The sequence below is a fragment of the Hylobates moloch genome, unplaced genomic scaffold, assembly GCF_009828535.3.
Source record: "Hylobates moloch isolate HMO894 unplaced genomic scaffold, HMol_V3 SCAFFOLD_22, whole genome shotgun sequence".
Lineage (NCBI taxonomy): Eukaryota > Metazoa > Chordata > Mammalia > Primates > Hylobatidae > Hylobates > Hylobates moloch.
The window spans coordinates 25096242-25108771 of record NW_026652297.1 but is presented as its reverse complement, the minus strand read 5'-3'; the positions used below and the strand labels follow the sequence as shown (position 1 = coordinate 25108771).

Here is a 12530-nt window from a genome sequence, read left to right as displayed (position 1 = left end):
AAGAAAGGAAGACTGAGGGGGCAGGCTCGCCCGATGGGGCTGATGGAAGTGAGAGCAGAGAGACCGGACCCGGGACCCCGCGCAGGCCGCGAGCGCGAAGGAGCCGCGAGGTCGCGAGCAGCCCCAGCTGTCAGCCCGGAACAAAGGCCGCCGAGCGGCACAGACCAGGCTGCCGGCAGCTCGCTGCCAATCAGCGGCGCCGGCGCTGGCCCCGCCCCGGGCCGGCCCCGCCCCGCCCCGCCCCGCCCCGCCCCGGCTCCTGGACCCGCGCAGAGGCCGACGCTCCTGGAGCTGGCGGGTTGGCAGCGGCCGGGCGGGGAGGCCGAAAGTTTCTCTGCCCGCCTCGGCCAGCGAGTGGGAGCCGGGAGCTGCATCCCGCGCGGTGGGACTGGCCCGGCCCGCTCAGCAGCTCTGGAAAAAGAGAGACGGGAACACACCGGGAAACACTGGGAAAAAAAAAAATCTCAAGTGCGCCCGAGGCTCGGGGGCAGGTAAGGTGAGGTGGCCGGGGGTCTCCTCGCCCCTGGCGGGTCTGCTGCCCTGGCTGCGGGAAACCGCGCTCCCCTCGCCGGGCCGGCCCGTCCGTGCGTCCGCGCGTCCGTCGGTCTTTGTCTGTCTGTGTCCGTGGCTGTCGAAGTGTCTTTGTCTCCGCGTGGAGCTGTCAGGGTCTCCCCTCTGCAGGGTGGGCGCCGCTTCTCCGGCCTGGCCCGGAGGAGGTGACTGTGGGTCTGTCCTCCTGTCTTTGTCTCCGTGTCTCCTGCAGACGGGGTTCGTCTATTCCCAGCCCCAATGCTGATCCTGGCGGGGACGACAGTGTTAGGTGACACTGGTGTCAGAGGTGAAGAAGTGGGAGGTGGGAACGCGAGGCCGCGGGGCAGGGGCCGCAGGAAGAGGGTCCCGCGGTCGGGCCGGACCGCTGAACTTCGCCGCCTGGAACTTTGCAGATGAGCTGTGTCCACATCGGTGGGGAGGACACCGGTGCGATGCAGCTAGAGAATTGAAAGGTTTCCCTCAAGGAATAAGTCACACGGGCAGAGGTGGTTAGAGAGGAAGGTGGTAAATCGGAGTGTCGAAGTGGCTCCCTGGGGCTGCAGGTTCCTGGGGTCGGTCCTGGATGTGTAATTCAGGAATTTAGTCAAAGCACCATGCACACACAGACAGCCCCACACTACCTTCACTGCTTCCACCGCCACCCTAGGCAGCCAGACCTCACCCCTCCACCCTGCCACAGGCTTTGCTCTGGCTGGAGAGGCTTCAGAGGTCGCAGCTCGGCAGCAACAGGCACCCCCGAGACACCAAGGTGATGTCTCTTTTTCCTGCTCCAAGTGGAAAGGTTTGAACTGTGGAGCAAATGAGCGTTGTGCTCGCCCGCGAGTATGTCAGGCCTGGGAAAGTGCTCCAGACTTGTTAGCTTCGCAATCCTCAATTTCCCAGGAATAAGAAGTGCTTAGGGATCTGGCCTCCTAAAGCGTTTCCTGTCTCGCTTATTCCCTCCACACCGTCCCGCTGCCATCAGCCCCTCTACTCTCTGGTCCCGGGCGCCGGGAAACTACTGAGGAGGCACTGAGTTCTGGACCGTGCTGGGCAGGCGCTGCTCCTAATAAGGATCCCATACTCTGCTGCAAGTGCAACCTAATAGGAATGCTGGGAGCCCAGGAGACCAGCCACAAAGAGATGAGCTATCTGCTTGGCAGTTCCTGCACCAAGACCCTGAGAAGAGTCTGCGGGTACCGGCAAGAGGGTGTTTGTAACCTGAGCTGTCTCTAAGTTCAAAAACAATTTTCTGCAGGCATCCAGAGGGAGAATGGAGGTGTCTGAAGAGTGTGCGCATATGGGTATTAGAGATAGCATTTACAGACGGGAAAGGTGTTTGTGTTTAAGAGTGGAGTGGAACATAGTCTGTGGGTAGGAGTCTGTGGGCAGAGAGCATGCAGGCTAATCAGGCGTGGCGTTACACCTTGTATTTATCCAGCGCTTTTCTTTGGAGGCGCTTTCTGCTCATCATAGACGTTATCTCATATGTTATCTCCTTTATCCTCACAACATAACTACCAGGTTAGTGCGGTGGGCTCTCTGTGCCTGCCAGTGAAGAAACGGAGGCATCAGACGGGAAAGGCATTCCCAGAGGTCCCACAGCTAATGGGACGGAGCAACTGGGAGTCCTAGTAAGAGGTCTCAGCTGGGTGGATGTGAGTGTGGGGCGCTCACTCTGCTTAAGAAGAGAAGAAAATTAGAAGAAAATGAAAGGGCATCTCTGTGGGTGTCTATATGCAAGCAAAAGGGAGGACGGGACATTTGATGTGCTGAAGATGGTTGTTATTTACCATTTATAGCAGCGGCTGTGTGCTTCACGAGGTAAACCTGTCTCAGCCGTTCAGCTTGTGCATTTATGTGTCTGCAACCCCCAGCTGTGTGTGCCTGGGTCGATGTGGGGCAGGGGTGCTGTCATAGAAGGAGTGCTGCTGCGTGGGCTGCGCTGGGGAAAGCCAATGCTTTGGGAGTGTGTGAGGGAAAGATGTGCCTTTCAGTTTTGAGAAGCCGTGGGTCAGCGTGTATAGCAAAGCTATACATGGGCTCCAGACGTATATAAATGGCTTTCTAATCCTGAAAACTTATTTATATGCCTTTGCGCTTATTCAACATTCATTTCATAAATATTCATTGGGCGCCTACCAAATGCAAGGCTCTGGGCTAGGCAGTGAAGCTAGGAAGATGAATAATGTAATGATGACAAACCTATGGGTAAGCACCTTATAGACTAGTGTAATGGATAATACCATAACACTTAATACCAGCCACTAAATACACTGTGAGCCCAGAACTTTTTATTCATTATCTCATTTAATTTTCACTGCAGCCCTGCGGGGTATGTGTAATTATCAGATGAGGAGAGTTAAGTAATTTAGCCAGGCTACAAAACCGAGGGGCAGGGATTTGAGATCAGCTTAGTAAGGTTCTGGACCCTGGCTCTGTCCATGTTATTCTGTTACCTTTGTACATAGAAACACTGTTTCTTCTGCCTAGAATATTCCTGCCTGGTCTCTCTACCTTCTCCAGTTAACTGGCTCCCACTTTTCTTTTTTTTTTTTTTGAGACGGAGTCTTGCTGTGTCGCCCAGGCTGGAGTGCAGTGGTGCGATCTTGGCCCTCCGCAACCTCCACCTCGTGGGTTCAAGCAGTTCTCCTGCCTCAGCCTCACAAGTAGCTGGGACTATAGGCGCCTGCCACCACGCATGGCTAATTTTTTATATTTTTAGTAGAGATGGGATTTTGTCATGCTGGTCAGGCCGGTCCTGAACTCCTGACCTCAAGTGATCTGCTGGTCTCAGCATCCCAAAGTGTTGGGATTACAAGCAGGAGCCACGACACACAGCCCCATTGTGGGTTTTAACCATAGAGATCAACTCCTCTAAGAAAGTTTCCCCTGTTTTTTTCCTCAATTCTGGGTCAGGTACCTTCCTCGGAGTCCCTACCATCATACCAGTATATTATGGCATTTACCCACTGGCTCCTGAGGAGTCTACAGAATTCCTAGAAGCAGAGATTGCATCGTGAGTTCCCAGCTCAAAATACAGTGTTGGCGGCCGGGCGCTGTGGCTCACGCCTGTCATCCCAGCACTTTGGGAGGCTGAGGCGGGTGGATCACAAGGTCAGGAGATCGAGACCATCCTGGCTAACACGGTGAAACACTGTCTCTACTAAAAATACAAAAAATTAGCCGGGTGTCGTGTTGGGCACCTGTAGTCCCAGCTACTCGGGAGGCTGAGGCAGGAGAATGGCGTGAACCCGGGAGGGGGAGCTTGCAGTGAGCCGAGATTGCACCACTGCACTCCAGTCTGGGCAACAGAGCGAGACTCCGTCTCAAAAAAAAAAAAAAAAATACAGTGTTGGCTTTCAGTAGATACTATGAGTACACCCTTAGTAAATGCTTGTTTAATAAGGTAAGGGGAAAGACTAGAGCTCTCAGAGACCTTTGGCAGGGAGCACTGTTCCCAACAGTGGATTTCTGCATGGGTGCCCTTTGCTGTGTGGCCACTGACTTTCCTTCCTCCGTTACTGGGCCAGCTCCTTCAAGGCCTCTCCCTAGATGGGGCCATCTCAGGCCCCACCAACAGTTCGGGAGTCCGAGGGAACCCTCGCCCCCACCCACTCTATCTCCAGGTCAATCAACCCACAAGCACAGTTATAGAAGGGGACCATTCTAGGTGTGACCTAGACCTGGGGTTTTAAAATCCTGCCCTTTGAGCCCCAGGGGCCAGATGGTTCCAGGGCAATGATGAGATGTTTCTGGGATTTTGCCAACAAAGAAGTATCCAACTGCCTGGGGAATCTTGAGGTGATTTACATATTAGCTCTTTGAGTTTGCTGTTGAATAGATCTTTGTGCTGCTACGGTTTGAAGCCTGAAATGGACTCTCCTAGACTTGCAGTTCAGAGTGTGAATTGCTACCATGTTTGGGGAGGTAATCTGGCTGTGATTTCTCCAAGGCCACGCAGTCAGGTGATTCTCCTTCCATCTCCTTTCCATCGTCCTGTTATTTCTCATATCAGAATTACTACCTGTGTTCTAGGGGGTCCATGGTGATTTAAGTTTTCCTTTTAAAGATCATTGATCAAGTTTGAAAAACTCTGCATTTCACTATTTATTAAAGGTCTTATCCGTGTGAGGTTCCAGGGACTGGGGAATAACGGCAAAAAAAGACGAAATAATGCTTTGAGACTAAAATTTGTGATGACAGTTGGGAAGAAGAACTGGCACACCTGAACCAATGACAAGTACATTGAAAATTGGATTGTATTAGGTTGGTGCAAAAGTAACTGTGGTTTTTGCAATTAAAATACTAAATTTGAATACAGCAGTTTCTCAGCAGGAGGCAGGTGAGCCAGAACTTTCCTTACCAGGGAGGAGGTGGCTGTGAACTGAACCTTGAAGTTGAACCTGAGGAGGGTATGAAGGGAGTCAGCAAAGCAGGAGCCAAGTTCATGGCTCCAAGGTGCAAGCTGAGAACTGAGGAGACAGGGCTCTCTCTTCCAAGAACCTTAGCCAGAGCCTGTTGCCTCCTTATGCTGGGTTTGGCCAGCCACCCAGACCAAACAGAGGTGGTGCATAAAAAAATGGGAGGTTTTCAACCTCTCACCTCTTACCACTGCCTCCAGCCAGTGTGCAGATTGGCCTCCAGATCCCCTCCTCCAAGGGTTGGAGAAGTTGATGGGGATGTGTCAGCTACAGTTGAACATAGCTGGTGAGCTTACGGCTAGTTAGCTCCCTTTGCCATTTGGCAAAGCCCTCTGTATTGCTGCAGTTTTTATCCTGTGTCTCTCCCACTGGTTTTTTGTTTGTTTGTTTGTTTTTTAGAGACAAGATCTTGCTGTTTCTCTCAGGATGGAGTGCAGTGATGTGATCACGGCTCAGCTTACAGCAATCTTGACCTCCTAAGCTCAAGTGATCCCCAATCTTCAGACTCTTCAGACTCCTGAGTAGCTGGGACCACAAACACATACCAACACACCTGGCTAATTGTTTTTAATTTTTGTACAGATAGGGTCTCACTATGTCGCTCAGGCTGGTCTTGAACTCCTGGCCTCAAGTGATCCTCCCACTCTGGCTTCCCAGAGTGTTGGGATTCTAGGTGTGAGCCACCGCTCCCAGCCTTGCACTCTTGCTTCCTGCTGGACACTGACTTCCACCATCCCTAGACTTCCTTAATAATGATTTCAATAGTGCTTTTTACTTGTACAGGACTTTACACTTTAAGAAGGGGAATAAAATTATTATTATTATTATTTACACCTCACAACAACTCTGTGAGAAGATTCCCTTTGCCATTTGGCAGATGAGGAGATCAAGTGCGCCTTTGAAAGTTGAAGGAGGGCTGGGCACATTGGCTCATGCCTGTAATCCCAGCACTTTGGGAGACTGAGGTGGGCTTATCATCTGAGGTCAGGAGTTCAAGACCAGCCTGGCCACCATGATGAAGCCATCTCTACTAAAACTACAAAAATTAGCCAGGTGTGGTGGTGCACACCTGTAGTTCCAGCTACTTGGGAGGCTGAGACAGGAGAATCTCTTGAACCTGGGAGGTGGAGGTTGCAGTGAGTGGAGATCACGCTGCTGCACTCCAGGCTGGGTGACAGAGCGAGACTTTGTCTCAAAAAATAAATAAAAAATAAAAATAAAAAGAAACGTGAAAGAGTTTACGCAAGATTTTTAAGAGGAATGCTGAGATTTGAACACCAGCTGTTCTGATTCCCAATGTTGGGCTATAACTACCAAGTCACTGGGGTTCACTAATTAAGTGGATTTAGGCTCATCGAATTGTTGGCAAGTGTTTAATATGCAGGTAAAAGAGATTTTTAAAATTACAAGAATGCAGTTACTTTTGTATTTATTGTAATTCAAGCATGATGAGGGCATTCGAATCTTCTTCACTTTTTCTGTGCTCACTTCACCCCTCATCTCCCTTTTCCCTAAGTGCTTGTGATGCATATATGTTAAGCTCAAGAAACAATAAGCTAGGGCCTGGCATGATGGCTCATGCCTGTAATCCCAGCAATTTAGCAGGCCAAGGTGAGCCGATCACCAGAGGTCAGGAGTTCCAGACAAGCCTGGACAACATGGCGAAACCCCATCTCTATTAAAAATACAAAAAATTAGCTGGGTGTGGTGGTGCACGCCTGTAGTCCCAGCTACTCAGGAGGCTGAAGCAGGAGAATTGCTTGAATCCGGGAGGTGGAGGTTATAGTGAGCTGAGATCGCACCCCTGCACTGCAACCTGGGCTAAAAAGTGAGACTCTTTCTCAAAAACAAACAAACAAACAAAAAAACACAATAAACTAGGATGTAGCCAGGATAATGGAATGTCTACTTGGCATTTGCTTTAGAGAATGAAATTTATCATATGTCAGTTCTTTCTTTACAGCTTGTCAATTCAAAAGGTTTAGTCCTCTCCACGTTGAAATTAGAGCAAATGTTGCCTCTGCAGAATTTGAATTAATGACATTTCATTGGAATACCAACCTTAATTGCATAATATATTTCAGTGTTTCCACCTTGTTCGTGAGCAAGTACGTTCTGAACTAAAATGGGATAGCAGTCTCTTCACTGGTAGCTCAAGCAATTTGTGGAAACCAGACTTCAGGGGCAATCACACATGGAGGCTGCCCCCAGGGGAGAAGAGAATTGGATGGAGCATCGTGGGAAGGAGGGGAGCGAAGGGAGGTGGAAGATGGAGACAGAAGACAAGCAGAGAGGGAATGTGTGTGTTAGCTAACAGCTAAAGCTAATTGATCTAATCAATCCAGCAGAGAGGTGATTTTTCTTACTAAGTGACAGGCCAAATCGGTGTCTGAACAGATGTGATGTGGGTTGCGTCCAGCACCTGGAACAAAGACAGCAAAGAGCTGCCCCATGGAGATCGCCAATAGATGTGCTTCATGTCAGTTAATCATTGTGGAAGAAGATAGGGCTGCCTTCAGGCCAGTGCCAGAGCACATGCACACACACATGCACACACACACACATGCACACGCACACACGTGCACACGCACACACATGCACCCATTTTATTCATCCACTCTCATCGTCTCTCCCTCTGAGACGTGCTTTCTTCTGATACCCAAACTCACAAGCCCAAGTACATCACATTACACAAATCTTCAGAAACTCCCAAGATGTCAGGACCCAGGAGATCCACACCTCTGCCTACCTGGGCTGGCCAATCTGTGGCATGGGCTGAGGTGAGCTCAGACAGCCCCTCCCCGATGCCATGCCTGGGGCAGTCTTTGGGTGGCCATGAACCCATCAGAGTTACAGATCCTCTGGAGGAAGAGGATGGGCCAGTCTAAGTGAGACTTTCAGCCTAAGGGGGGTACAAGAATGGGGGCCCCTCAAGGAGGTTGAAAGTGGAGGTGAGATGGGGTTGGGAGTGGACATTGTTCTCAAACCCTCCCATTCCTGTGCATGAATCTGACCTCACCGAATAACTCTCAGGTGGCTGAGGCCATCCCTGCCCAAGGCACCAGGGCAGGGCTGTGCACTTGGCTCCCTGGCCTGTTGGCTGGGGGGGCATTTTCACTCTTCTTGCTTCTGCAGAGCCATTTGCTGCTAAATCACCCTCCTCTTGGCACCCTGGACTGCTAAATTGGTCTCAACTTGCTGTACTTCCACCCACCACCTTAGTCATTATTCGCTGGCAGCATTCAGAGAGTGGGTGTAAGGCAGCCGAACATTATATTCCTGCTGTAAAGAGAGAGAATTGAGTATAGACATGCAAGGAGAGGGGAGAGAGGGAAGGAGGGAAGACAGCCTGAAGGGGGCAGGGAAACAAGGCCTGGGGTTTGCCACCACCTTTCCCTGGTGACCCCAGTGACACTGGATTTAGGGGGGCATTATGGGTGAGTGGGTCCTGGCTCAGTGGGAAGAGACAGAGGGGTCCACCTGCTACTGAGTGTCTTCCCACCCCGGTCTGGAGGCAGGAAAGGACATTAGCCATGGGAAGAGAAGGGTTCTGCCCTCTGTGAACTCCCTGTTCCTTGAATTCTACAGTGTGCAACATACTTGTCACTCCCATTTGAGCACTTGTTCCCATGTATTCATATTCAGCTTTTTATCTCTATCCTCCCTCCCAGCATAGCTTATAAGCCCCTTGAAAGAGAATGTGTGTCCTGCATCTGATATATAGCACCAGGCCCTGGGGATTGTCTAGGGCTCAGTCCCAAATGGCAGAGATGGATGGCACTAAGGCCCACAGTGCTTCTTTCCACCCAGCCACTTCAGATCTCTCTGTGCCACTCAAGGGCCACAGAAATTGGAAAGCCAGGCAAGCAAGAGGAGATGGAATCACAAGGGAACGTATAGGGCTTGGTCTGCAATCTCAGTGGGAAGCTCCAGGGAGGGAAAGGGTTACACTACAGAACAGACCAGCCAGGAAAGCAGAAACTTAAGAGACCTGCGGTCCTCGTGCAGAAGGCTCAGGGTGATCTCCACCTGGCACATGGGCTCTCCTGATAGCTCATCCATTGCCCAATGCCCAGGCATGGTGCCGGGACTGGCAGGAGGTAGGAAGCAGAATCGGTTCTCACATCGGGCAGCAGTGACAGCGTCAGGCATGGCAGACTGACCTTGACAGGAGGCTCTCTGAGTCACTGATAACATTTGTTTGGGCACCAAGGGAGAGGTTAGAAAGGGAACTGATGCCATCCCAAGCCGGCTTGGGACCTGTTGGGGCCCCCAACCCAGGCTCCTTGCCTCCAACACTCTGCTTGGGGGAGATAATAGGAAAACGCCAAGAACAGAAGCCTCCCTAGCTAGGGAGGCGGGGAGACTCTTGTGGGATATGGGGATGAGCCCTGAGGCTGCCCTTGACCTTCCAGAGAGGCAGCTCCATGCCTGGTGTCTGGAGGTATCTGTGTGGGGTCTGCCCTCCCGTCTGTCTCCCATGGTCATTCTCAGCAGAGGTCCAGAAGGACAATCTACTCACTCAGGGTAGCTTCCCTTATTTATTGCAACCTTCAGACACTCCAGCTACAGCTCTTCCCTGCTCCGCACCACCCCAAAGGGCATTTCCGCAGTGCAAGGGGAGGAGGGAGGGAAGCATGGACTGGACGGCGCACACATCTTGAGGAGACAGCCTCCCCCTCCTTATCTATCAAATTCCCCCAGCCCCAACGCCTCCGTGGCGCCAGCAGACAAACCACACTGCAGGCAGGTGGGAAAAACAAGAGGAGCCAGGCAGAGCCCCCAGCCTCCACCTGCACTGTAAAGCGAGCCGGCCCCTGAAGGAGGCCTGGGAAGGACTCCCCAGCTGCCTTCGGCTCCTCCCCTCGCCAGGCCCGCAGCTGGCCCCGCTCAAAGGCTGGGCAGCCGGCTGGTGGCTAGTGGGGCAGGTGTAGGCAGGATGCGTGGCTATTCCCAAGACAGGATTTCTTCATCTATCAAACTAGAAGCACCAGGCATTTGGCTTCTCTGGGCTTCTACCAGTCCCTCAGACATCTGCTGATTCAGAAACTTTTTCTTGATGTTGGACTTACTTCTATACTAGAGCCACAGACGGGACCTCCAACTCTAGGGTCCCAAGATTTGTCAGTACACAAAAGAGCCTGTGCTGAAAAAACTTCAGATACTCTACATGCAAACACAACTCTTCAGGGTTGAAAGGATGTTTAAAAACCACTCTATCCATATCCTCTCCCTGTCTCCCCTACACACACACACAAGTACTCACTGCCAAGAACTTTTATTTCACACCCTAGGAACCCAGTTCTTTCCGTTTTCTTTTTTCTTTTTATTTTATTTATTTATTTTTTATTTTTTATTATTATTTGGTTTTTTCAGGCAGAGTCATGCTCTGTTGTCCAGGCTGGCGTGCAGTGGTGCAATCCCTGCTTACTGCAGCCTCGAACTCCTGTTCTCCCACGTCAGCCTCCCAGGTAGCTGGGACCACAGGTGGGCATCACCATATCTGGCCCATTTTTAAATTTTTTTGTAGAGGTGAGGTTTTGCTACGTTACCCAGGCTGGTTTTGAACTCCTGGCTTCAAGAAATCTACCCAGTTCAACCTCCCAAAGTGCTGGGATTATAGGCGTGAGCTACCGTGCTCCATCTCTTTCTATTTCAGCTCCATCCTTTCAAAGTCACAGAAGGCTAGGTTCATGTCCAGCCCTGTGCTACGCTCAGATGCAAGATGAGCAACCACAGACCCTGCCACAACGAGTCACTTGTCTGGTATTGGGGGTGAGACAAAATATCCAGAAAAACATCATTTTACAAAACAGAATCAGCACCGAGTCTTCACGGAAGATACAGAGCTGGAGAAGAGCCCCTAGGGCTGGGTGTGATTTCCAGGCAGATGAAATGGAGGGGTGGCCAAGATAGGGAAGAGCAGGTGGTAGGGAAAGAAACCTTTCTAGAAAGGCATGTTGGAGTCAGATTGAGGAGGCCCTTGCACACCCACCTTGCATACTCAGCTGGGGAGAGTGCATGCTATTTGGTAGACAGCAGGGAACCACTGAAGTCAGAGGCAGAGGGGCGGCCTAGAGCAGACCCTGGTTTTAGAAAGTGAATCTAGCAATGGAATATAGAATAGATTCCAGGGTGGAGAGAATTCTTTCTAGAAATACCATTATTAGAATACCTATCTTCATCTCGTTTCTCCTAGTTGATAGCACAGGTTCCCAGAGACCTCTCATAGCTGGGGAATATTTGGGGTGACTGAGGCTTCAAAGAGAGAGAAGTTCCTAATCCAAGGTCAAGATGCTGGGTCCAGGATTATTTATTTAATGGGACACATGGATAATACCTCCCTGCTTTGGACCTGAAAGAAATCACAGAGGGCTTTTGTTTTTTACGTAGATGAAGACAGAGAGGCCCAGAGAGGGGAAGGGACTTTCTCAGGATCCCATGGCTGAGGGACATGGCAGAGCCAGGATCGATGGTCCACATCAGGGCTCTTTCTACTAACATGCTGTGGGGCCGGTGGATGAGGACTGAAGAGCTAGCAGAATTCATCATACCCTGAGACCTCAATGGTAGGCAGGTTTGCCCCAGGGGGCATGCAGGAACACAGCAATAGAGAGGCGCTTTCAGTCTTGGTGGATTTTTCTCTCTACCCCAATCAAAGGAGCCCCTGGACTTTTGCGACAGCTGATACAGCGCTCTGTATTTTTCTCACCACTCTTCTGTCTTGTTTCTCTGAGTGCTTGAGGCATCTTATTTCCGTCTGTTCCTCTGCCTTTTCTGTCCTAAGGGTTCTGTGACAGCAAAGGCTGTGCTGGTCGCAGTTGCTAACAGTCGGTACTTTCAAAACTGAAAAGCAAGTTCTCTGCCTCTCTCATATGTGCACAGCTTAAGCCAAACGCAAACAAAACGGAAGGGTTGCTGGGTGCCAGTCAGCAGGGCTAGCCACCCATAGAGCGACACCACATAGGGAGAGATTTCCAGACAAGAGGCAGATATGTGTCCTGATGCCAGGTGGGATGTCAGTGACAGGGCAGAAGAGGTGGGACATCCCTCAATCTCAGACACACCTGGTGCCAGGGGTCCCTCTGCCTACTGCCATGAAACTCTCAGAACAGCATCTCCCACCTTCCTCTAGAAGATTCCTCAGCCTGGTACCCGCTCAGGCATTTTCATCTTGCCTTCTAAAAACCCGATGAGCTAAGAGAGGGGACAAAGCTGTAGCAGTGTCCCATGAGGTTTCCAGAGAGGGGACCCCTGGAGGCAGGGCCTTCCTCAGGAAACACCTCCACCCAGGTCAGGCTCCCCTGGTCTCCCAGAGCAACTCACCCTCAACCTGGCTGGCAGTCTCAGAAGCAGGTGGAAAGAGCAGGTAAGTTCTAAAGACAAGGCATGAAGCTTTTCCTGTGTGTTGATCCCGAGGCCAAGTTTGGGGAATGGACAGTGGAAAAAAAACACGATTTTGGGAATTAGATAGATCAGTGTTCAGATATCCTGGCTCTGCTACCTGTTAGCTGTGTGACATCAGGCAAGTCACTTGGCCTCTCTGAGCCTCAATTTTCTCATTTGTAAAACGTG

At 51.0% G+C, this 12530-nt stretch overlaps 1 protein-coding gene across 1 annotated transcript in view; it reads left to right on the top strand.

Annotated features, from left to right (window-relative positions):
* The first annotated feature begins 269 nt into the window (after positions 1-269).
* Positions 270-12530, top strand: part of LZTS1 (leucine zipper tumor suppressor 1) — a 58610-nt gene continuing 46349 nt past the window's right edge. Inside the window, exon 1 of the mRNA XM_032143734.2 lies at positions 270-491. The gene's annotated coding sequence lies outside the window, so the exon portion shown is untranslated. The remainder of the gene's footprint in view (positions 492-12530) is intronic.